This window comes from Gekko japonicus, unplaced genomic scaffold, assembly GCF_001447785.1.
Source record: "Gekko japonicus isolate JY-2015 unplaced genomic scaffold, Gekko_japonicus_V1.1 scaffold1999, whole genome shotgun sequence".
Taxonomy (NCBI): domain Eukaryota; kingdom Metazoa; phylum Chordata; class Lepidosauria; order Squamata; family Gekkonidae; genus Gekko; species Gekko japonicus.
The window spans coordinates 127536-154612 of NW_015176513.1; positions in this window are offsets into that span (position 1 = coordinate 127536).

Below are 27077 nucleotides of genomic sequence, written 5' to 3' on the forward strand. Positions count from 1 at the left end.
ATATTATGAGAACTTCTCAATACTGGGAAAGGACATAACTATTCATCAGGAACCCTGGCAGGCTCTTCATACCTGACTACATTAGGTTTTTTGCACTTTCATTTTTAGGTCATGAGAATACTGTACTTTAATGTAACCACAGTCTTGTCTGCGCTTTCACATACAACAATGTTCCATTATAAATATTTTAATTTCTACTTTTAACTGTAGAAAAATCTTACATTTGTGCTTTCTGTAAATGCTCATCTTCTCATTTTTAGAACAATGTCTTATTTCAGAAAACTTATATATAGTTGAGGGAAAGCAGTACAGAAATGCTACTATTAAGAAACTTAGTCTCCTCACATTTGCCATTCCTTATTGTCTGGAGTAGAAAAATGACATCTCCGCTAACATCAACGAGTTAGAAACACCAACTCCAACTTTGATCATTTTGATGCAGTAACCTTATGTGATGTACAGTCATTTGATCAAAGTAGTATTTGATGCAGACACCAGGCCCTGATATCACAGCCTTAAACACATTGTCTTAGAAGAACTGATTCTATTGTTTTTCTACGTGCATTTATAAATGTAGAGAAGCAGGGAGACTGAACACCAGTTATATCTGATACACACAACTAATAAAATCGCTCAACATAGGTCTGCCAGCTGCATACATGCCTGATTCATTCCACACTAAAGACTTGTGTCTCAGAGATTTTCAACAACTTCCCCAGGCACACATTGAGACTGCGCCTGTGCAGGCTAGCTGTGGAATAATTTTTCCCAGATTTAAAAACTACTGAGGGGACACCCCTCCCCTTCTGGAGCCGACACAGCAGCTTTTCCCACCCAAACGATCACGTGCTCCAGAAGCAGGTGTTCCCTTTCCTCAGTTCCTGCAAGACTGCTGCAAACCTCCACACAGGAAGAAGAACAACCATGTGAGAGCTCACAGTGGGGCAGGAGGAAGGGAATATGTGTCTGTGTGGAAAACATTGGTGAACAACAGTTACAGGTAAGTGCAACTTTGTTTTCATCTTCCCTCTTTGGTGCAGCCCCACATTGGGACCATTATCAAGCTACTCACTGGAGGAGGTGCGGTGATGCTCTCACTAAAAGAGAGACTGGAGAACTGCTTTGCCCACCTCTGATGAGGATGATCCGGGGCCTGGAGACCAAGCCCTATGAGGAAAAGCTGAGGGATTTGGGAATGTTTAGTCTGGAGAAGAAGAGGTCGAGGGGGGACATGATTGCTTTCTTTAATTATTTGAAGGGCTGTCACTTACAGGAGGGCAGGAAGCTGTTCCTGTTGGCAGCAGAGGATAGGACTCACAATAATGGATTAAAATTAAGAGTGGGAAGGTACCAGCCAGATATTGGGGCGGGGATTATAGTAAGAGTTGTGCAACAGTGGAATCAGCTGCCTAGGGAGGTCTCCCTCACTGGCAGTCTTTAAGCAGCGGCTGGACAAACACTTGTAAGGGATGCTTTAGACTGATTCTGCATTGAGCAGGGGGTTGGACTAGATGGGCTGTATGGCCCCTTCCAACTCTGTGATTCTATGATTCTATGAATCCTTCCTTGCCTGCAGGTCCAACGCATAATGCTTCACAAATGTGTCCTCCGCCAACCATGTTGTGGCTTTGCAAATGTCCACAAGTGGGACTCTCCTGTTGAAAGCAGCCGAGGAACCCTGCACCCTCGTGGAGGTGAGCCGTCATCTCCAACAGATAGGGTTTCCCAGCCGCCTCGTAGCAAGAACGGATGGCACCTACCACCCACCTGGTAAGGGACTGGGAAGAGGCAGCCTTCTCCTTCTTTAAAGCCCTATATGGCCAAGGTCCAGCATACCTGAAGGACCACCTTTCCCCATATGTTCCCCCAAAGGGCACTATGGTCTGGGAATCAACATCGACTGGTAAACCCAGGTCCCAAAGATATTAAATTTGCTGTTACCAGGGTCAGGGTGTTTTCGGTGGCGGCTCCTACCTGGTGGAACGAGCTCCCAGAGGAGATCCGGGCCCTGCAGGACCTGGCGCAGTTCCACAGGGGCTGCAAGACAGAGCTCTTCCAACAGGCTTTTGAGTAGGAGCTGCCTCCATCACTATACCATCATCGTACCACCACCACTAAATGGAGTGGGTGCCATCGGGGAATGAGATGGCCCTGAGAGGAAGGACGGATTGCTGTATCACTTGGAGTCTATTGTGCCGTTTTGGGACCACTTGTTATGTGTGACCACATCAGTTATTTGTGACATCTAGAGCACTTGTATTTTTACATGATTGATTGTTTTATTGTTGTTTTATCCTGCTTTTATCTGTTTAGCTTGGCATATGTGCCTCATTTGTTAGCTGCCCTGAGTCCATTGGGGAGGGCGGAGTATAAATTTAATAATAAATAAATAAAATAAAATTCTTAGGGCCCCAGTAACATACAAAGAATGCCTTATCAATTCGAAAAGCCTTAGTCTTAGCCACGTAATAGAGCAGTACCCTTCTAACATCTAGTGTATGCAGGGCCTTCTCAGCTTTAGAGCCCGGGGATGAAGAAAATACAGGCTACACAATCTCCTGTACCAGGTGACATTTAGAGACTACCTTTGGAAGGAAGTCCAAACTGGGATGCAGTATGACCCTCTCATTAATTGGGGAATCCACCCTGAGGGGCATTAAGTTGCTCACTCTCCTGGCCGAAGTAATTGCTCCCAGGAAGGCCACTTTTCTGGAAAGTAACACCAATAGGCATTTGGCCAAGGGCTCAAAAGGGGGCTTTATCAGCTGTGCAAACACAAGCAACAGAGACCACTTGGGGACAACGTGAGGGGTAGGAGGAAACACATTCAGAAAACATTAGGTGAGCTTGTGAGAAAACAGGGAGGAACCCTCTATACCAGGGGTGGCTAAACTGCAGCTCAGAAGCAACATGCGGCTCTTTCACACATATTGTGAGGCTCCCAGCAGGGCAGCTGCAGAAGTGAAGGGGAGCCATTCTCTCTCTCCCCTCCCTCCCATCTGCTTTCTTTGTTTCTCTCTCTCTTTCCACCTCTTTCCTTCTTTCTTTTCACCTCTCTCTTAGACAAATAAATATCATTAGCAAACAAATAAATACCATTGGAAAATCAATATCTGTTTTACCCCTTTGGTTTTTATTTTTGGCAGTCTCATTTAAAGTTAATAAAAATCAAATTTGCATATTTTAAATAAAACATGTGTGTAATATTTGTTCATGTCTTGCAGCTCTCAAACATCTAACGTTTATTCTATGTGGCTCTTACATTAAGCAAGTTTGGCCACCCGTGCTCTATACCCTCATAGTATTTTGAAATGGCTACCAGATTGGTCTTGACTAACAATATGGCAAACCCCTCATGCGCTAATGATAGTAGGTACTCCAGGACAAAATGTAAGGGGCAGACAAATTAGAAACACCCTTTTGGACAAAGCCCAAGCTTCAAAACCAATCCACTTCCTGGCATAAGAATACCTTGTGGAGGATTTATGGGCCTGAACCAAGATATCACGTACTTCCGAAGAGAAAAGTGGATCTAAAGACAGATTCCCCATGCTGTGAGGTGCAAGCAGGCCACATCATGGTGCAGAACTGGACCCCATACTAGTAAATCTGGGATTGGGGGGAGAGCAATGTACTCTGAAAACGCTAGGTGGAGCAGCTCCAAAAACCAAATTTGGCAGAGCCAAAAGAGGGCTATTGGGATATAGTCCAATCGCTCTGCTGCTAGTTTCCCAATAACCCTGCTCAGGAGGAGAAACAGAAGGAAAGTGTAAAACAAGGTCCCTGACTAGGGAAACTGGAATACATCTCCAAGGGAGGATGGGTCGCTGCCCACTAGAGGACAAAATTCTCTTCTTTGTCTCTTAGGTGGCAAAAAGGTCTACCAGGAGAGGCCCAACTCTTGAAGACCTCCCAGAGATAATTGGGTTGGATGGACCAGTCATGATTGGTCTGATAAACCTTGCTCAGGCTGTCTGCTTCAGAATTAGGCTCCCTGCTATCTGAATAGCCCTGGGGAAGGCCCTGAGACATGCAGCTACCTCACAGACTGCTATTGCCTCTATACATAGCCACTGAGACATTGGACCTCGTTGTTTGTTTAGATAGTATATGGTGGAGGTATTGTCCATTTGTACTAGAACTCTTTTGCCCTTGAGCATATCTGCGAAGGAGGTAAGGGCAAATCTCACTGCACGTAATTAAAAGATGTTGATATAGAGGCCCCCACTAAGGGCAGACCACCTGCCCTGTACAGAGAGACCAGCGCAATGAGCTCCCCAGTCTGACAGTGAAATGTCCTTTCTTTATTCTATACTTCATGCTCACAGACCAAAGGGTCATAAGCAAACAAATTCAATAATCCATATGGTACAGAGTAATACAATGCAATAATACAGAAAATAACCAAGCAACAAGCAGTGAAGTGTCAGTGGTGAAGGTGACCTGAAGAACCAAAAAACCAAACTGGACCCCAGTAAAAAGGCTGGCACTTTCCACCCACCAAACAAGAAACCTCAAAACCACCCTAGGGATCAAAAACAGCATGCAGGAGCATGTCTGACAGGTTCATACTTCTTTATAAACCAAACATGTGCAGCCTGGCTAGGGGAACGAGAGTCATGGTAGATGCCACAAGGTCGAGTAAATGCTGTATCAATTTGACTGATTGCCATCTCTTTTCTTCAAGAAAGCACATATCATGGTCCTCAAGGTTCTGCTCCTATCCAGGGGAATGAAGGCCCTCACTCTTAGAGAGTCCAGAGACGCTCCAATGAACTGAATTTGGTGGGAAGGTTCTAACCAAGATTTCTGCCAATTAAGCACTAAGCCTAATTGGGTATAGGTAGAGAAGACTACTCTTATCTGCATCCTCAAGAGTTCTATGGATAATGCTACAATAAGCCAATCGTCGAAATCAGGGAAGATGGTACAGTCCACAGGTCTTAAATGAGCCATAACCACCACCACCATATAGTTTGTGAAAACCCTAGGAGCGGTGGAGAGGAAAAAAGAGACAACAATGTAATGAAAAACATCTGACCCCTGTCTGAAACGGAGGTACTTTCTATGTGAGGGGCGAATAAGCAATATAAAAGTACACGTCCTTAAGGTCTAGGATCACAAACCAGAAATAAGAAACTCAATCACAGATGACAGCAAAACCTACTTTGAAACCTTCAAAAAGGTGTTTAATTTTCTCAAGTCAAGTACTAGCCTACAGCCGCCATCTTTTTTGTCAACAAATCTGTTGTCTGGAGATAGTTAGGATGCACTCTCAGAACTGTAACGAAATGCCGCAGCCACATCCTCATCTGGTTCATGGTATGGAGACATAAATTATAAAAAGGTGGAGCGGGCTTCCACACACCTAAGGTTTTCAGAATCATGTCTGAAGCCCAACACAGGAAGAGGTTGAAGCTGTTGAAAATGGTTATCACACCACTGTTGTAAATACATTGGAGACATATAGTAGGAGTGTCATTGGGGTGGAAAACCCTGCTGCCAAGAAAGAGGCGGTGTTGGGTCACATTAGCTGACCTGCCAGGATACCAGATTGGTCCTCCTCAGCCTCAGAGACAGACCTATCAGGAAAGCCAAAACGTCAAGAGGGATTGCACTGCAGACCCAAGATGACATGTTACTCCTTGGAAGATTGCCTTGGAGAGGGTAAAAGAAGCTTGTCATGCTTGAAAGAGAAGCCAAGCCTCTCCTTATCCCTGGATTTTTCTGTTTCTTAGACAGCAGTTCCGAACAGGAATGGGTTGGAATCAAGAAGGACGCTGATGGGGACCGAAGACATCTCAACTTCAAGATGGGTGTAACAGACAAAGCTCTTTTTGGTGGACGGCAGCCTTTTCAGTACTCAGAACTGCTGAGACTGATCAGACAGATGGCTGGCTGGAATGGAATTCCAGTACCGGAACCGACAGGGTTGACCAGCTCAAGGAGGGAGGTTCTGAGCTAGGAATTGACTTGGACGGGACCAAAGCCAACAAAGCCCTCTCCCATCACGCGACCTTTAGTTGTTATACCCTATCAAAATGCATCTGGGGCATGAAATGCTGACAGATGGCACAAACGCCTACATTATGGGACTGAAGACACATGAGACAGAGATATTTGTTGCTGTGAGTCATCTTGGTCCCGCACTTTGTGCATTTTTTAAAAACCACCTTTGTTGCCATAACTGGGCACCACAAGTGATAGACACTCGAATAACCACAGGGTAGGCCATGGGAGTCAACTCGCGCTGCTGAAGATCTCCACTGGGGAACAGCTGGTCCAAAGAAAAAAGACAAGAAATGCCTCACTCTGCTGAAAAAAAGAAGAGCAAGGACACAGCTCGCTGGAAATGCTCCTATTAACATGGCTGGAAAAAAGGAAGTGAGGGAAGGAAGTGCCTGCCTCTGAAGCATGTGACAGTTTGGACGAAAAGCCACCGCATCGGATCCAGGAGGGGAGGGACACTCCCACGGTAGCTTTTGAAGTTGTGGGGCTACACTGAAGAAGGGAGATTAGCACCATCTTCAGATGAGAGCTCTCCCAGAAAAAGATGAAATGTGAAATACGATGAAATTCACTTTTGGAAAGCCAGTGTGGTATAGCTTTCAAGGCTGAAATCCTAAACACATTTACTATGGAGTAAGCCCCATTGAGCTCAATGGGAATGCTTAGGATAGCACTATAAAGTGTAATACTATGAGACCTTGAATTCAAATCCTCATATAACCAACAAAGGTCTCTAAGTGACCTTGGGCCAGTTACTTTTGCTCAGCCTAGTCACCCCACAGAGTTATTACAAAAACAAAATGGAGGAGAAAGGACAGAACCACATGTGCTGCTCTGAGCTCTGTGGAGGAAGAGCACGATAATGTGTGAGAAAGCATCTTTGTGCTGTTTTCTTCACTCAGCCCCCATAGATTGAATTTAGGGGAAATAAAAAGGCAAGTACCCTTTATGCACAGAGAATAAAAACCGTTCAATTTGTTATTACAGTACTTTTCATTTATTTTACACTTTCCATGGCTTGTATCTAATCCAAGACTTTTCTTGGCCACTAACCATACACACACAAAACAGGCTTGTCTCTGTTTGATCCTTTCAAATATCTAGCGGATTCTGTCAACAAGCGTATCTCGATTTTCTTTTGTGTTAAAACTGAATTGCTTTAACTCTAGTTATGAAATGAATTTGTTACAGGAACTTGTTTTTCCCAATTTTGGGATTAAGGCCACAAGGACTTACTGAAAGCTTAATTAAGACAGTGTCAAAGTGGTGGTGGGGAATCTAACAGGAATAAAATAAATGCTGAAATTGTGTACCTTAATAACCAGAGAAGAATAAGTCATTTTTACCCATGAGACGAAATCAATACCCTTTTTAATCCCAAATTCCAAAATATCATAATGCTGTGCAACCCCATGTTAATGTCATCAAGTCATTTTGATTCAACATGAATGGCCAAAGCAGCACTTGTCATCACAACAATACACTGAGTGTAGTCTACTGATATAGCACATAATATAGCAATTTATTTATTTATTTATTTTATTCAATTTATACCCCGCCCTCCCTGCAACGCGGGCTCAGGGCGGCTTACAGAGAGGCATGAGCCAATATAAGACATATTTAAAATCATTTAAGATCACTACAATACAGATAAAATCAGTTAACCGATTACTAAACAAAGTGCTCTAGATGTTATATCACAAGATGGCGTATTTCACTATTTCCACTGCTCTATTCCTCAGCATCATCCGCTCCGGGAACCACTGATGTTCCCTCTTCCAGGGCCAGGTTAAGATGGACAATAATGATGGTAGTGGCGGCTCCTACTCATACACCTGGTGGAAGAGCTCCGTCTTACAGGCCCTGTGGAACTGTACAAGGTCCTGCAGGGCCCGGATCTCCACCAGGAGCTCATTCCACCAGGTAGGAGCCGCCACCGAGAAGGCCCTGGCCCTGGTCGCGGCCAGCCTGGCCTCTCTGGGACCTGGCATTGCCAGGAGATGTTGCGTCCCAGACCGACGTGCTCGCGGGGGAACATATGAGGAAAGGCAGTCCCTTAGGTAAGCTAGACCCAGACCATGTAGAGCTTTAAAGGTAAGAACCAGCACTTTGAAGTGAATCCGGTACGCTATTGGCAGCCAGTGCAGCGCTTTCAGCACAGGCTGGATGTGGTCCCTGCTAGGAAGACCCATCAACAGCCTGGCCGCAGCATTCTGCACTAGCTGCAGCTTCCGGATTTGCGACAAAGACAGCCCCATGTAGAGAGCGTCGCAGTAGTCTAGCATCGACGTGACCGTCGCATGGATCACCGTAGCCAAGTCACTGCGGTCGAGGAAGGGAACCAACTGCCGCACCAGCCACAGATGGTAGAAGGCTGACTTGGCAGTGGCTGCCACCTGGGCCTCCATAGTTAACGAGGAGTCCAGGAGCACTCCCAAATTCCTAACCTCCGGCGCAGGCACCAAAGGCACCCCATCGAAGGTCGGGAGAGGGAGCCCCAACCCCAGACCACCGCGACTCAGCCCCAGGACCTTTGTCTTCACCGGGTTTAACTTCCGCCTGCTCAGTTGGAGCCAACCAGCCATGGCCTGCAATGCCTGGTGCAGGTCTTCAGGGACAGCACCAATACAATCTGATGGAAGAACAGCATCAATACAATCTGAAGAAAAACCAGCTACAGAGAACTGCTGGTATAAGCAATCATACCAAACATTTCTGGGTTTGCTTCTATAAAAACTTACCATGAAATATATTCTCTCCAAGAAGTCTTCTACCTCATAAGAATCTCATGATAACTAGCATATCACAACAGAGATGAAGCTGTGCATTGGCCAAAATTAATTAGGGCTAAATTAACATAGACCACAGAAGAAATGTGACAGGCCCACTGAACTACAGAAAACAAAAATTCACACAAACACACACTCGCTGTACCAAATAACTGGCTGGAGATAATCTGGAAGAAATAGCTTTAACAAAGCAGCCAGTGAGTCACCATTTTATCCAACACAAAATAAAATATTTATCTATTACATTTTTATCCCATCCTTCCTCCAAGCTCAGGGTGGTAAACATGGCTCTTCCTCTCTATTATTTTATCCATACAACAACTCTGTGAAGTACAACAACTCTGTGAAGTACATTAGGCTAAGAAAGAGCAACTGGCCAAGGACTATTCAGGGCAAGCAAGGATTTAAACCTGAGCCTTCCCAAGCCCACTCCAACATTCTAACCATGACACCACACTGCATCTCTCATTGTAAAAGTTGGCCCAAACCTTAGGACACACAGCCTAAAAAAATCACACACTCACCCAGCTCCTTTCTTCTTTCAAACCATCACTACATGGCATCTGAAACTCACAAACTGTGTTTCTGCAAACAAGTGCAATATAAGACAACAAATAGGGTTCATACAGACAAGACACTGAGACTTTAGTGAATGACACTCAACTTTATTTTCCCTCTAAAATCAGGTATGCAGTGCAGAAGGGAGGGAAGAAAAACTCACTGCCCAAGTTAGCCAAGGACAGAAGCAATGCTTTTAATGTCTACAAAGTTTCCAAGAAGAGAAATCAGAAGAACCTCAGTACCAGCTGATCAGATGGGAGTCAGCTCCTAACTGTCTCCCTGAAGTTAAGAACACTCTTGTGTAAGAGGTATCTTACTTTCTATGCTATATCATGGATCTGTGGAAAGTGGAACCACATAAACGCTGGAAAAGTTAGGATCAAACACACTTCTTGTTTGAGACTAAGCTTCTGCTAATTTCTCCTCCCCATTTAAGCTGCATGGTGTGACTTCAACTGGCCTTCCTTTAACACCAGCTATGTAAAACAGGAAAGGGGAAGAATGAATCTCACACACACAAAGAGTAAAGAAAGTCCACACACAGTGGCACAGTTACAGGGCTAACAGTTTTATATGAGATGATGGCTGAATTAGTAGTATAGTACACTATGAATGCAAACACATAGTCCCTTTTCAGGCAGCCTATGTATTCCATTTTAGTAACTGGTTACTAATGGATTTTCCTGTCATTTCAGACAGATCCATTTTAGTGACTGGCTGTTAACGGAATATATTTACCTTTTCAGACAAATCCACCTTTGTCCTGCTCAGGAGGCATGCCTAAGCCGTTGAGGAAAACTGCCTTCCGGTTTCAAATCCTTCTTCCGCTTCTGAATCGCTATGCAGTGCTGTGTGAAATGCCCCATAGTGCTTCCTGTAACGCCACTTTCTTTCATCTCCCTTTTTCACCCCCACACCTGCCCATTTTCCCCGCACACACAATCTTCCTCAGCCTTTTTTGTTGTTGAGGTTCTAATGGAAACACTGAAATGCTAAACAAATAAAACAATTCAGTGCAATAGCGGTACCATAAACAACCCTGGCCTCTCCACCTCATTTACAATTCACCCCCCCCCAGTCCCTGATTGCAGCTCAGTGATGTAAAAAGGGGGGAAATTCACTTTATCCCAAAGTTTTTAGTTTCTCTCTCTCTCTCGTTCTTCATTCTCCAACGAAATACTGTCAGAGTAAAAGCTATCTGCCTGACAGCAAGGGGCTTTCCCTTAGTTCCAGTTAATGAATGAGAAAGGAAATGTGTGCTGCAATCAGGGGTTTGGTGAGGGGGAATCATGAGTACAGAGGAAATGGGAGGGGGAAAATGACACTGGGTGAAATGGCCATTGCGCTTCAGGGACGGGCCTTAATGGAAGAAAACTTGCTATGTGAAACACCCGTCCCTGTATTGCTTTACTCGGAACCAGCCCAATGATGGATAACATATGGATTAGAAAGGTAATGTGAAAAGGCTCATATACACTGTGCTACTCTATGAAGCTATGCCCATTAGACAACCATAGAGGTATCTGAAAGGGTACGTTCAGCAAGATCACTAGCATACTGATCTCCCATTATCTGCATATGAACCTGTCAGCCCAGAAGTTAACCAGAGATTCTCTCCCTCAGCCAAATGACTAGCTGCCACCTTATCTTATGTGATTTGTTTTCAGACAGTAAAGTGTATACAAGACCACTGCCACTCTAAATAGGCAGGATATAAGATTTCATATTCTTCAGATGCTGAAAAAAGCATCCTTTTCATAAAGAAAGCAATCTGCATAGGTAAGTTTTGTCCTGAAAAAGACTTCTATTCAAAAAGAAACTCAGCATAGGCTCAGAAACAGTCAACCCATGGCATCTACATAGATTAGAAATACCTAGGAATCAGGACCGCTACCAAGTATGTTGCATTTACTGTGAGGAAGAAAAAGCCTCAGTTTGATTTAAGACATCTTTAAATCTTCAGAGGCGAGCAGGAAGCTAGATTCAGAAGTCTTCTAAAAACAGATTCTGTAATTAGCATCATTATATATTTAATTCTACACAAGCAGCCATGATAATCTGCTGCTACCAAAATAAGAAACAGCCTTGTGGCACCTTAAAGACTAACAGATATATTGTGGCATGAGTTTTCTTGAACCAGAATCTAATTTTGTTTTAGTAAATTAATGCCTTAAAATATTTGACCAGTCATTTTCTTCCTACTGATCAAATGCTACCCCTATTAACACAGCCATCCTAAGCAAAGTTTCACCCTCCTATATTCATTTAGTCAATGGGTTTAGAAGGGTGTACTCTGCTTAAGATAACACTGGAGTTAATGGACTTAAGCATAAATAAATAGCAGAAATACTGCTGCCATGCACCCCAGCCCCTTTAACTGAATGCAAGTCTGAATTCAGCACAATACATTTCCAAGCCAGGGCTGCTTCAAATGTTAAGAATTTCCTAAACAGAAAGTACTATCACATGAAGAGGAAAAGCATCAAAGCCATATATAAAGCACTGTGCATTCACACAGCTATGCTGCTACATCTATAGCACACGTACATGCAGCAATATAGGTCCTTTACGCACTAGATCTGAAATCCTGGTTCAACCCTAATCCCAAATTTACGTTCTACAGTACACTCAAATTCACCCATGTAATTATCTTGGGGTAATTTTTCTTTCCACATTACATTGAGGTCACCCCGGTTTCACCCCACACTTGTCCTGGTATAAACAGATGCTTTTATAACCAGGGATAATGCAAGGTATTGTGTCCCGAGTTGAACTCTGATAAAACCAGGGATGAGATCCAAGTGTGGAAAGGACCACAGTGAGACGTGCAATCACTACATGCAATGACTACAAACCACCATCATGTTTTTTTCCCGTATGACAGTACTTTCTGTACCACTTTCAAAGTGGCTCTAACTATTACTCTGAACTTCCTGCTGCACTCAAATCAGACATGCTCCTCTGTAAGGTGGTTTAGGACTGCAGCCTACCAGTGCCACCCTAAGCAGAACTGCACCTTCTAAATCCACTGAAGTCAAATGGCTTTGATGGGTATAACTTTAAGATTGTAGTGCATATCTGTTTAGGAACAAAATTTACTTCTGACAATCTAATATAATAATAAATTATACATAGCATACACATATACACGAAAAGCCTCAGCTCTGCAAAGGTAGAGTATAAATCTAAGGTACCTGGCATATTTGCGTACAGTGCTCACACAAAACATTTATGCTGTTTCTAGCACACCTCTGTCAAATATTTTAGGAATCCGTCCGAGTGCCACCTAAATTAGTACTCAATATTTGTAATGTAACAGAGCATTCCAATTTTGTGACTTATAATTTTCTCCACCAACAATCATATTTAAATTTAAAAGGGAACAACACATTCATAATTTGAATCAGAAAGCATACCAAGATACTTCTATCAAAAAGCAGCCTGACCTATTATTAAACTGTAAAATTTTACTTCACAAATATTAATTAATTAGCTTCAATGTGTTTGTGAAGCATACAGAGAAACAATGTCCACTTAATTTTGAGAAATGAGAAAACAATAAGACAAAACTATCCATTCTAATGTCCTGTTAAGCAGAAGCACTTAGGTTTATAAACTGTTCAGCAGTGTGCTGCTGAATACATTTACAAGGACACAATCCAAAATTCATCTACTTAAAAGAAAGTTTCAAGCAAAGTACTAGGATTACTTTTCTAGTAAACCTGTTTATAACTAAGCTTAAATATAAACACTTAAATCTGAATCCTTTGACTTTACTGAATCATAAAACCATTTCACCTAAACCACACTATCATAACACTATTAGGGCACTAAATGAAAACAGTTCTACCATTATAGATTTCCTAAAAATGTAAACTTATCAGAGTTTCACATCACTTCACACTGCACCCCCTAAGCATTTTTGCTTGAATGGCAGGTGGACTTATTTTGGAATGCACACTGCTAAAACACTGTGAAGAAAAATCATAAAACTGACCACAGATGCACTGCTTCATGGTCAGTGAATAAACCGTTATTGTACCATTATGGAGTAAACCGGTACAGTACAGAAACTGTTAGTGAACAGTTCCTGAAACGTAACATATCGGCTGTCTGAAATTCCCCAGTATGTCCAAGTTACTTTCTAGCACCTCTTGCCATCACCAACCAATAACGGCAGGGCCTCTTCCCGCCATTGTGGTTGCCACTCAGCAACAGAATAGTACTCTCATCCCCCCTCCCACTGCTGGGACCACCACAGTCTGTGTCAATTAGAGAGAGGATTGTTTTGTAACTACCTGAATCCTACCCACACACCAAAAATGACTCTACTGAAATCAATAGGATTTACTTCCAGCATAACTTCCACATATGTTACTATATAACAAGATCCCACTGACATCATTAATGTGCTTAAGAGGGCAAATATGATTTGTCCTGAAGTTCCAAAACCTGTATCTACAAAGTGTTTTAAACAAGACCTTCATACATCAGTCAAATAATGAAAAAAACTATGTACAATTATTCATTTTATCTGCTATCACTTAAAAATATTCACAGTCCTATAATGGTGAAATTGTAACAAGCATTGCTTCTATCAATGTCTAGTGAAGCCAATACGTGTTGTTTTCTATGCACAGATATTTAAGAGCAATATGTCAATCTCACAAGATGTCTACAGATGCAGTACACTAATTAGAAGAACTATTCACAATCCAGTAAAACTGCTGTACTTAAAATCAATTTAGTCTAATAAGTCCTTAGTTAATGAGTTATGAGCAATTTACTAGCAAGGTTTGAAAACTGAGGGGTTTTTTTAAGAACTATGGATCAAGCTGTACGGAATCCTAATGTTCCCAAACATTTTATTAAGTAGAAAAAAGTAATTTTCAGAAACTTACCATAAATACCAAGTCACCCATAACTGGTAATGAACCCCTTTCAGTCTGATATGTTTCAGAAAACTAGTTCTCTTTAATGTGCCACAAAGGAACCAACAGAAGAATACAAATACATCTGCCTGCTTTTGGAAGAAGAGAGGCATGTTGATCCTCCACAGATTAGGGCTATTATTCAATATTAAAATCTATTGTGATACATCTCAGTGCCTCATATTTGATCCTACATACGGTATCATGTTGTTTAATTGAACATAATTCTGTCACATGCCTGTTACACATGTTCTGGCTATGCCAGTACATAGCCCCAATTCTTTTACTTAGCAATAACAAGGAATTAATTTTCCTTAGGTTGCCAAATATGCAAGTATCCATTGTAATTTTACATAGTACAGGGAAAATCCAAATCTCTAAAAATAAATAAATAAATTATGTTTGCCACAGACTTCAATGGGATGATGACTGTACCTTGTGAGTATGTGCTAGTAAACAACAAATTACAGTTAATATGGCCAACTATAAATAATTTCTCTTTCATAACAAATGATCACTCTCATTATATATAATAGAGCATTAACAAAAAGCTGTACATTTTAACCTGTCTGTATCCATTATAACACTATTTGACACAAACCTTTTCTCAACAGGGTTATCTGATACAGAAAAGAAAAATATCTCACACATAATGTTTTATAGTAACTTATAAATGCATAGGTTGCTACATGGCACTTTCCCATTTAATTGTGCTCACAGAGCGATAAACAGTTTGATTCAGAAAAACACAGCAAAACGTCGTATTTCCCAAAGAGTTTTTGATTCTGTTCTGCAAGAGCGAACAAATATGACATCTAGTGCATGAAGAACTTCTATACTATAATCCTAATGTCCACTGCACATAGAAATTACTACTACTTATTTACGTGGTACTGATTTATAAGCAAAGGAGTAGTGGGCAGGAGAGTTCAGGATCACAACCCAAGGTAAAATGATTTTTTTAATTAAGAGAAAAATGCTGGGAATTAAAGGATCTCCTAAACTGGTACTTCATTTTATTCTTCAGAAGGGTCATGTGGACATACTCCTTTCTTCTGTAAACTGAGGACAATCATTCAAGAAGTTTTCCTTAAAGATCACTTAAGTAATACGTACGGCTTTTGAAGTCTATGTATGTGATTCTAGTACTGTTACTATAATAGTTACTACAGTGGAAATCAAAGAGGAAGATTATCTTCAAGGAAAAAATCCTAAAAAGATTTTCCTAAAAGAGGTACACAGTGCAGTGAATTCACTTTGACAATGACTATACAATATTTAAGTTCAAATATTAAAAGCTTTTAAAATATTTTAGCCAAAAGTCACTTAGAATACATTCCTTTGCACGCTTAGCTATAACTTAGTGGGGCTTATTTCAGAGAAGGCATACTTAGGATACGGCTGTTAAAACCAAACAATCATAAGATGGTCTACTCATAAGTAAGTCCCATTTTATTCAGTGAGAATAACTGGAAGATCTAGACTATTTTAAAATTCATCCATACACCAAGAACTTTTCAATAAATAAATAGAGAATATGCCTGGGTAATCACTCAGAAAACTGAAGGGGAAAAGAAAAGCCAGTTAGCATTGTATGACTTTTCTCCCCTGTCCTCACACTCACAAGTCCATAAACAAAAGTCCAGCATGCCTTAGAGCCCCTTTACCTGCTGCATCTCAAGCCTCCCGAATTAAACTTTCACCACTCTCTATGTTTTGAATTTCAAGAGTGCCTTTCAGGAGCATGCTCTCCCACAACAAGCTAGGAAGAATGCCTCCGGAGCATTGTATCAGTCTACCGTGATTATTTATTAATCGATTGTTTTAGGCTAACTCCCCCCCCCCCGGTTGTTATTTTTCAAGGTTAACACTCGCCGGCAAGCGCATAAAAAGGAATTAGGAAAAGGTGTTGGGAGACCAAGCAATGGCAGCAAAATACAATATATAAATCAAGAAATGCAGTAACTCGTCCTGGCCAGAGAGGGTGGACAGCGAAACGCCTTTTATAAAGCATTGCTCCTCGAAGTGCACGTGCAACTGATGGAAGGAAGAAAAGTCAGTGAATCGTGAGACTGCCTAAAGGCCGGACAAGTGTCACTGCTAGGCCTCTCACTCCCTCCTTCCACCTCCCTCCTCCTGCAAAGGGATCTTGACACGGGGGGTGGGGGTGTCAAGTCACCGCTCTGCAAAGGACACACGTGCTTTCCCCTCCGCGGAAACTGACACCAGAGGAACAGTCTGAAAGCAAACACACACGCCGAAATAACATTCCCAACTTTGGCAGATTTTTAAAAAGCCATAAGCCGTAAGTAAACGCAAGCCGCAATAATAGACAGGGTTGGTGAGTTTACAAAGCTTATTGCACGCGGGGGGAGGGGTGTTTCTCGTTAAATACAAATGCTTGAGAACATTTAAGGGGGGGGGACCCTTATCTGGGCGATCGAATCGTGCTCTTGCCTCCCTGCAGTTAATAAACCCGTCCTTGGATAAACCCGCACGTCAGATGAAGTACAGCCGCTCCCCCTCTCTTTGGGGGGGACAGTGGAGTTTTGGGTTGCCACCTGCGAAGCACAGCCCCTGCCACTTATTACACTAGCCTTTCTCCACGTTAGGAGCGGCTGGAAGGGAAACTTTCTAGCAGCAGAAACAGCTGAACGGGGGGGGGGGGGGGGGACAAAGAATGCAAGTTTTACAAGTCAAAAACCAGACTTCAGGACTGGAAGAGGGAGGGGAACGGGGGGGGGGGAGAGCTTACCATCAACGCACGCTGAGTAGAGCGTCTGGCGAAGACGACGCCACGGGGAACAGCAGAGAGGCAGGCGGTGTGTAGTCGTCCGCCGCGCGCACGCAGACGTAAATAAAAAAAACACGCCGAGAGGGAGAAAAGTGTTCGCAAGGAGGAGCAGTTTTGCTGTTGCCGGGACGAAGCGGCGGCGGCGGCGGGCGAGCGAAAGGGAGGGATCCGAGTGGAAAAACAAGAAGCCAGAGGGAGAAGCAACGACAACAGCAGCAAGGTCTCTGAATGGGGGCGGGATATTCCTCCGCTGGCAGCGCTGGCTCCCTGCGACTCCCGGCCTGGGCAGCAACCGAAGCAAGGGAACCAACCAAAGCGAGCCGAGGCGGCCAAGCGGCTGCACTGGCTCTCGCGTTCACTCCCGGGTTCGCGCTGCTCCTCGCGTCTACCTCCCACCCACCCACCGGTGTGGGTCCAGCTCCGCTATGGCGTGTGTGAAGCCGCGTCTTGTCTATGTTTATGGGTGATTCCAATCAAACGCCTCGCGCCCGCAAGCAAACTCTCCCGGCCCCTTGGACGGAAGGAAGCCCCTCTCGGGGACTGCAAAGTTGTGTCAATAAAGGTCTGTGAGGTGCGGGGAATTGCCAGTCGTCGCTTCCTCTCCCCTTCCCCCCCCAAAAAAAGTGAAAGGGGCTAGCGGGGCTTCCCGAGCCCACCTGCCGCTTCTCCTCCTTCCCTCTTCCTAAGCTTTCTCCCGGCCAAGGAGGCTTGCTGGCGGAGCAGGGTTATTAGGATTGGCGGGGAAGCGTCCTCCTTGACGTCAGGTCCACCTGCTATGTAAACAAACCATTAGCGAAGTTGTTTGCTCTCCTCTCCCCCCCCCCCGCCACAACCCGTTTAGCGAAGGGGGAAGAGAAAACAAAGCCTGATATTGCCAACTCGCAGGGCTGAGAGGCGCCTGCAGCCTTCAGACAGATCTCTGAGGCGTCTTAGAGGGGTTTGGGCAAAGCGCGCGCATTTCAGGCAAACTCTCAGAACGTGGCGCCTTAGTTTTCCTCTCCAACTCAGGAGCCCAGCTCTTCAGCCGTCAACACACCCCGCAGCGCGGAAAACGCCGGGTGACCCCACACGTGCTCAACTCAAGGTCTCGTACAATGAAAAAGGCGGTAAATCCCGCGCAAGCGACTGGGTCGCCCGCTGCGTTGTCCTCTGAATGACTGGAAAGACGAGAATTCATACATAAATGTCGCGGCCGGAGGGGGCGCCTGGTTGATAACTATACCCTCCCCATAGCCTTTAATCTCCGGGAATGAATTGCGGTGCTGTTTTGCAAGAGGCAGAGGCACACTGCACATGCTCGGAGCACTTTTGCTCCAAAGCTACGCTGAAATCCCGCTCCTACACCCATGCGCACGCTTTCCCCCCCTCCCCAATTGGAAACCTCCGTAGAAAGCGTCTCACCTTCTGCCACGTGTTTGTTTCTCCGTCTCCTTGCCGAGGCCCACAGAGCCGTCTTTAAAAGACATTAAAAGATATCAGGATGAGGTGCAAGGGGAAGGCCATCCACTTTCTTTATCTGAGTGGCATAACGTTTAAGGAATCTTGGGGCACTTTGCGCTACTTTTCATCATGGCGTGCGTTGTCTGGAGCATCGCGAGCAACCCTGAAAGGGAAGCGAGCTCTAACATCTGTCTGTACGCTGCAAAGCCTCTAGCGTTGCAAGTATTCCCATTCACACGGCTTTCACATCCATAAACAAGCCAAGCCCGATGCTACGCGTCGTCCCTCCCCCCGCAAACACAGATCTTATTTTCGGAATGAAAGAGTTTCACCCCAGATGGGGGGAGAGTAACCCGATCAGCAACAGTTACAAACCGGAGTGTTTCAATTCAAAACCAGATTTTTAAACTTTTGCATCACGCGAGCGTGTATTACTGGAAGCGATATAAGTTCAAGTGCTCCGAGTTATGTAGCCATAACAAAGTTTCCAGCCTAACTAAAATTCCCAAAGTGATAGGCGTTTCCCTCATGAATTTGTAACCTTATTTACAATCATACGTTTGTAATAATGTACAAGAAATACATAATTTACGGGCACGTCCAATATATTTCGAAACGACACTCAATTTCTTTTTTTCACTTAAATAAAAACTTACATTGCACACCTCTTGAAAGTGTGCCGGACGTGCCTTGGGCTTTCTTCAGTACCTTTTTGAATTGGAAACGCTCTTTTAAATTCGCTGAAGACCTGAACAGAAAGCGATCGCCACTCCAAAAAAAATAAGAATGCAAAAGGTTTTATTTGCTTATTGGCGACAAATTGGGGGGGTGGGGGGTGTAATTCTTACGCGGCTGGAAACTGAGCGATGCGCGAAAGGATCATTTTTCCTTCGCTTGGATTTTGAGCGATGCCTACCCTCTACTCCCTTTATTTCACAAGGGTGCTGATGAAAGCAGTTTTGTTTAGATATTTCTACCTTCGATTTCCTTAAACAACCAAGAAGGAATGCTGGAAAAGTCGGGGAAAGACTCGCTGGTGATTAAACTTTAAAACCTGCGAGGTGCAAAAGCTCCTCTGGCTCAGAAGTGCGGAAAGGTGCAAAGATTTGAAGTAAGTGTTGGGTGAAAGTTGGACAATAGTTTATTATGCGCCCTGGAAAGTAGCCATTTCCTAGCAGAGTCAGTGTAACCCAGACAAGTATCTCGCCTAGCTGTCGAGGTATAGATATCTGGAGGCGTACGGGCAGCACATCAACCCATCCTTCTCGCCTCCCGTCCGGGAGGGAAGGGAACGGAAGAAAAGAAAACAAGTGGTGTGTGGACGCCAGGTTTTACCGGGAGCCGAGGGCTCTGCTGCGGAGGTTTCTCACTCTCCGCCAATAGGGTTGCGCCGGGTTCGAGAGGTGAAAGTTCAGCCCAAGGGCAGGAACACTCAAGGCTATTGACTGCCCCGGGGCAGAGTGCTTGTTGATGGGCGGTCGTAAAACATATCCCCTTTGCCGCTCACAACTCTAAGTCCTTCCTCCGCTTCGTTTACATGCTCGCCGAGCAACCCTCCCCACCATTTGACGCGCGATTTACTTGGAAGTGAGGCCCCTCTCCCGGCACAGGTTGCAGCTGAGCTTACTTCCTAGGACAGCTTGCAACTGCAAAGCCGGCCTGTCGAAGGCATCTAAATGCTTTCTTGTTATAAAGGGATTTTAGCGGGCCTTACTTCCGAGTAAACGCGGCTCGGAGGGCGCACGGCTGCGGTTATCAGCAGACCCGCCTCGGAAATACTTCGAAAGCACCGAGGGCGCTTGGACGGCCGAGCCAAATGTATTTAGACTGAGGCGGGCGAGGAGTTGTTGGAAGTTGCGGTGGAAAAGTTTCTCACCAAAGGGGGCTCCAGACGAGCGAGAGAGGACTCTGAGGGTGAGAAGAAGGGAGAACGAAAACTCCCGTCCTGGGCCGATCCGTAGTGCCTCCCAACAACTCCAGGGAAGCGTCCAACGAAGTAATTCACGGGGGGGCGAAAGCAGTCAGCTCGCTTGCTACTGACAGCCTGCAGCCTTGAGGCGCAGGAGCTCCCCTCCCAGCACCAAACAGACGCCGGAGCCTCCGGGTCGAGCTCCGCGCTCTCGGGGTCTCCTAGGTAGGTCCGAAAGCGCCAGGTTCACGGGACTCCCGTCTCTTTGACCCACGGAATTGTTGGCCAGGGAAGCCAAACAAAAGCGAGTGGGCGAGCTGCCTGTGGCTGGAGCCCCGACATCGGCCAAGTTCGCGGGACTTGCTCCCAGCTTCCTTTGCTGACAATAAACGTTATGTCCCAGGAGAACTCTCCGGTGCTAATGGAGAGAGAGCGAGGAGGGCTGCTCAAACACGCCACTGTCCCAAATAGGGCTGCTGTGTGTTGGGGAGAGCCCGGCTCTGCCTTAGTGGAGCTCCAGGGTTAGCCTGCCTTTGTTTCAAAGGAGGCGGCCTGATCTCTCCCTTTCCCGCTGAGAGCGCCTCGTTCCGAAAGGCGGTGCGCACCTGGCGGGATGTGGGGCCTCTTTGCAACTGGCACAGGCGGTCGATCTTCGGCATGTTTCCTTGGGAGGAAGTTTCCTGCAAATCAGTGGAAAACTTATTTCCAAGTTGACCTGAAAACAAAACACCTAGCTGCTTGTGCATGACAAAACCTTTACCAACGCACTACGAGATAAACATTTTCTGGCTTCTTTTGTTGCTTAAACAAGGTAGTTATTACCGATTAATACCTGCTCAGCTCTCTTTAAAAAAAACAACAACAAAACAGTGCTTCCCTCCCCCTTTTGTTCTTGTTTCGGACTCGAGATTTCAGTCCACCGGAGTTGTATTATATTTCGCGCTTCAAAAAACAAAACAAAACACCACTTTCAAACATCCTCCTTTAATTAATGTAATGTATTTCTTTTCCTCGCTGCATTGGGTGTAGATCAGATTGCCATTTCCCATTATGCTTGTTTATAAAAGGAAAGAACAAAACAATAAACAGGCTGTTCTTCTAAATGGGATTATTTTTCTAATCTCTCCCCCCCTCCACACACACACACACACACACACAGAGAGAGAGAGAGAGAGCGCAATTGTTAAGAAGAGACAAGTTTAGGAAGAGAAAACTGGCTTTTAAAATCAAATCGAGGGAATCTCTCCTGCAACATCAAAGGAGTTGCTAAATTGGTGGAGTTACACCACCATCTGTCGTTAAACTTTGGGACTACAAACCACCAGCCACGTAATAAATCTTGAGAGCTGGTGATTCTCTTCCACCCCACCCTGGTCCCTTTCTCGCGCTTCTAGCAGCTAGTCTCCAGTTCAAGTGAGATTTGCCTCATAGCAGCCTGACGTTTTTCCAGATGTGCACCACAAAATCTCTCCCTTTGAGGTAAGGAATTGAAAATCAATTTCCCCAGCTAATGCCTTCCTACTAGAGGCTGTGAACTGTTCCCCTGTTGCCTGCTTGGGTGGATGATGCTCACACTAGTCATCAGCTTTTGGCTCCTTTGCAGTTCTTTGGTCCTATCCTACTCTTTCTGCATTCAGATAAGGGCCAAGAGAAACCACAAAGGGAAAAGAGCAGGATGAGTGCCTTACTCCCAAGCAGGTCTAACACCAGCTAACTTTGTCCAGCATCCTGTGTTAAGGAATAGACCTGCCAGCATATCATAACAGGTAGTGTGTCAGAATAAGGGTCTGGGATACCCAGGTAAGAATCCCCACTCTGCCTGGAAAGCTTGCCGTGTGACCTGTCCTTGAGCCAGTCACTTTTCCTCAGTCTAACCTCTAGGTTTGCGGTTATGCAGGGAGTGAGAACAATTTTGTAAGCTGCTTTGAGTCCCCACTGGGGGAGAAATAAGGCATAAATAACCAAATAAATAAACTACAGTGCTGAAGCACCCAAGTCTGCTATTTCATATAGCCAACTTGGTGGCTCAAGGACAATCTCATCAACAGAGCCTGGCTATCCGCACTCTGGGCCCTGTACAACCTTGTAGCACTCCCCCCTCCCAGATTCTAACACATCCTTACAATCTCATAAGTCAGAACAGAAATATATTTTATTTCTGAAAAATCATGAATAGGTGGGTTTGCAACCAAGGCTTTAGGCCGGGGTCCCTAACGTGGTGCCCACTGACAACTTTTCCAGCACCAGCCAAGTGTTTTTGGGAAGTGTGTGGGGCCAGGTAGGGTTTTTGTCCAGCTCAAGCTTCTGGTTGACTACTGGAGATTATTGGCTGTGCAGATTTTTAAAAATGTTGCTTTGGCAGCAGCTACCACCGCAGCACAAGGATCTGTACTGTATTACTGAAGTTGTGACAATTATTTTGTGGCTGGCTCTGTCTCCTGCAGCAGTCATTTTGTGGCAGCCATTTGTCAGAATTCCAAATGGGCCCACAGGCTCAAAAAGGCTGGGGACCCCTGCTCTCGACCATTGGGCTCTGCTGTAGTGTGCCTAAGGACGGTCTTCATATTTTGGCATTGTTCCTAAGTACTCATTCAATTACAGCACCTACCAGCAAAGAAGCACATATCTCACCAGTTTCTTACATGGTTTTGCCTAGGACACCTCCATAAAAGCAGCCTGTGAAATTTAGACACACCCTAACTTGGCATCCTACCATAGAACACCAACCTCAGGATCAGCATAGCATTCCATATAATCCTTCCTGTTTTCTAAGGAGGTTTTCATAAGGTCATCTCTCCAAATCCACAAAAGATGTGGGAAAAGAAGAGATTTAAGTAATCATTCTGTAATCATCACTAGGGCTGCGGTCAGCTGGGCAATTTGGCCTGATATAGTTGCTGTTTCTTCCCGGATTAAATGGGCTCGATCACACAGCCACATCTGGCAGTCCTACTCACCCCATTGTATGACAAGCTGAATATGGAGTAAATAGCCACCAGAGGAACTCAGGTGTTTACAGATCCCCACACATTCATCCCATGTGGGCAGATGTCTGAATGTGGGGAAGCGCACACAAAATGGATTGGCAGTCTGAACCCACCAATCCATTCCAGGTGGGTTTTGTCTTCCCCCTGCTCCATGGTGCACATAAGCCTAGGCAGCAGCCAATAAGTTAACAGGGGTCCAAGAAGGAGGAGGAGGAGATTGGATTTATACCCCGCCCTTCACTCGGAGTCTCAGAGCGGCTTACAAACTCCTTTCCCTTCCCCTCCCCACAACAGACACCCTGTGAGGTGGGTGGGGCTGAGAGAACTCTGACACAAACTGCTCTTTTTCAAGGACAGCTGTGCCAGAGCTTGTGACTGACCCAAGGTCACATCAGCAGGTGCAAGTGGAGGAGTGGGGAATCAAACCCGGTTCTCCCAGATTAGAGTCCACACACTTAACCACTACACCAAACTGGCTCTCCTGAAAGGGATTCCTGAAATTCTTGACAGAGGCACCGTTTCGGTTGTGTGCATATGTGCATGCACCAGGAAACCTTTAAATGGATGATGCGCTATAACACTCTGAAAGATCCACTGCAGCGCCCATGTAATATTAAGGCACCTTGGGGGTGTGGTGTTTGACCAAGATTCTACGTTCCCAATTGAAAGAGAGAGATTTGCCCTGCCCCAAACTGCTCCAAGCTTCCAGTCTGACCGCAGCCTAGATGTGGTCAGATTAGAGGGGGTGAAGGCAAGTGGCATGTGTTTAAACATGGGACTTCTATTATGTTAAAAGAGGTCTGATTTTAATAGCAAATTTTGTGTTTTAACTCACAGAACTGCTGCTGTCTTGTGTGGCCTTTATCCAAAGACTGCTGTGCCATATTCATTTGGTTTCTTTAGCTGGTAGTAACAATTTCCCTCATTATTTGTTCATTAAAATACTTTCCCCCATTGGTCTTGTCATTCAACAGTGACTCAAAGTAGTTTACAATACTAGTCAGAAAATTCAAATCAGAACCTGGCACCTACACCAACAACTAGCCCTCCATTCTCCCACAAGCACAATGCTCATCCCAACTTAATTCCTGTTAAAACCCACCATCTGAGCAAAACAGCCTGACACTGCCTGTGGAATATGGCCAACAAGAGGGCCTGATTTCTGGTAGTTATAGAAGCCACTGCTGCAAAAGAATGAGCCTAGGTAACAGTCAAACAAATAGTTGTCAGAGAGGGTTCCACTAGAAGAAGACTCAGTGGGGACCAGGGATTATTTTGAGCCAGAGCACACAGGAGCGGCGCTCCGGCAGTTAGAAGCACAGGTGGCGGCAGCAAGCCCTGCCCCCAGTTCCCAGCAGGAAAAAACCCAGGCCCCGCACAAGGCCCATGCTCTCCCCTCTGCAGCTGCTGCAGCAGCAGTTGCCTCCTCTCCGCTGTCTTCCAGCCTCCTCTGCTTGCTCTACTGCCAGTTTGGCAGCGGCATTGCTGCTGTCCCCCCACAAGGAGCAGCAGAATAGGTCCCAGAAGCAGCAGCCGCTGCTGCTGTGTGCGCCTTGTCCTCCCTCCTCCTCCGCCTCCTTCACGCTGACATCACTGGCTCTGCTGTGCGCGGTCGGGGCGGGGACTCCAGCAGGTGGGCGGGCAAGTCAGCAGTGGCTCTGGTGGACTGGTGCTTCCACCCGCAGCCCAGGAAAGAGCAGCCTCCTCCCAATGCCGGCATTCAAAAGTGGACTGTCTCTGCACGTGGAGGCTTGCCTCTTCCCCTGCACAGTGAGAAAGGCTAGGCTCTGGACAGAGCAGATCGTGCAACCTTGATCCGTGCCCCTCCTGGCTCATTAAAGCAGGTTGCGAGGGGTTGCGAGGTGCGCTTAGGGAAATTATCAACACGTCCCTCTCCGAGGGGCGGTTCCCAGAGGCACTTAAGGAAGCTATGGTCCGCCCTCTCTTGAAAAAACCTTCTTTGGACATGGCCGAATTGGCCAACTATCGGCCGGTGTCCAATTTGCCCTTTTTGGGCAAACTTATTGAGAGGGCGGAGGCGATACAGCTGCAGGGCTTTCTGGATGACACTTCCGTCCTAACCCCTTCCAGTCCGGCTTTCGCCCGGGGCATGGGACGGAGACTGTATTGGTTGCCCTTACTGACGACCTCCGACGGCATCTGGATGGAGGCGGTGTGGCGGTGCTGTTGTTGTTAGATATGTCGGCCGCATTCGATATGGTCAACCATCAGCTGCTGACCCACCGTCTCACCGACGTGGGGATTCAGGGGCTCGCCCTTCAATGGCTTACCTCTTTTCTCCGTGGTCGGGGACAAAGGGTGGTGATAGGGGAGCAGCAGTCCCGGAGGCACCCCCTTGTGTGTGGGGTGCCTCAGGGGGCTGTTCTGTCCCTGCTATTGTTTAACATCTATATGCGCCCCCTTGCCCAGATTGCCCAAAGGTATGGGCTTGGGTGTCATCAATATGTGGATGACACCCAGCTCTATCTGACGTTGGGCGGCCGGTCGAGCTCTGTCCCTGAAGATCTGCACCGGGCATTACAGGCCGTGGCTGGTTGGCTCCGACTGAGCAGGCTGAAGTTAAACCCGGCGAAGACGGAGGTCCTGGGCCTGAGTCGCGGTGGTTTGGGGTTAGGGCTCCCTCTCCCGACCTTCGATGGGGTGCCTTTGGTGCCAGCGCCGGAGGTTAGGAGTTTGGGAGTGCTCCTGGACTCCTCGTTATCGATGGAGGTCCAGGTGGCAGCCACTGCCAAGTCAGCCTTCTACCATCTGCGGCTGGTGCGGCAGTTGGTCCCCTTCCTCGACCGCAGTGACTTGGCCACAGTGATCCATGCGACGGTCACCTCGAGGCTAGACTACTGTAACACTCTCTACATGGGGCTGCCTTTGTTGCAAATCCAGAAGCTCCAGCTAGTGCAGAATGCTGCGGCCAGGCTGTTGATGGGTCTTCCTAGAAGGGACCACATCCAGCCTGTGCTGAAAGCGCTGCACTGGCTGCCAATAGTGTACCGGATACGTTTCAAAGTGCTGGTTCTTACCTTTAAAGCCCTACATGGTCTGGGTCCAGCTTACCTAAGGGACCGCCTTTCCTCATATGTTCCCCCACGAGCACTTCGGTCCGGGACCCAACATCTCCTGGCAATGCCAGGTCCCAAAGAGGCCAGGCTGGCCACTACCAGGGCCAGGGCTTTCTCGGTGGCGGCTCCTACCTGGTGGAACGAGCTCCCGGAGGAGATCCGGGCCCTGCGGGACCTTGTGCAGTTCCGCAGGGCCTGTAAGACGGAGCTCTTCCACCAGGCGTATGAGTAGGAGCCGCCACTACCATCACCATTATTCCATCTTTATCTGGCCCTGGATGAGGGAACATCAATGCTTCCCTGGAGCAGACGATGCTGAACAGTTGAAAATGCCATTTGTGAAATTTCATGTTGAACACCTAGAACACTTTAGTCAATAACTCTAATGTTTTGTACTGTTGGGATTTTAAATGGTTTTAATTATGTTTTATATTGGCGTTTCCCCTATGTAAGCCGCCCTGAGCCCGCATTGCGGGGAGGGAGGGGTATAAATTGAATAAAATAAATAAATAAATAAAGGTGCAGCTGCTCCAGCTGAGGGACTACAGGGCAGCAGTCCAGGATGGGTCCCCTAGTCCCG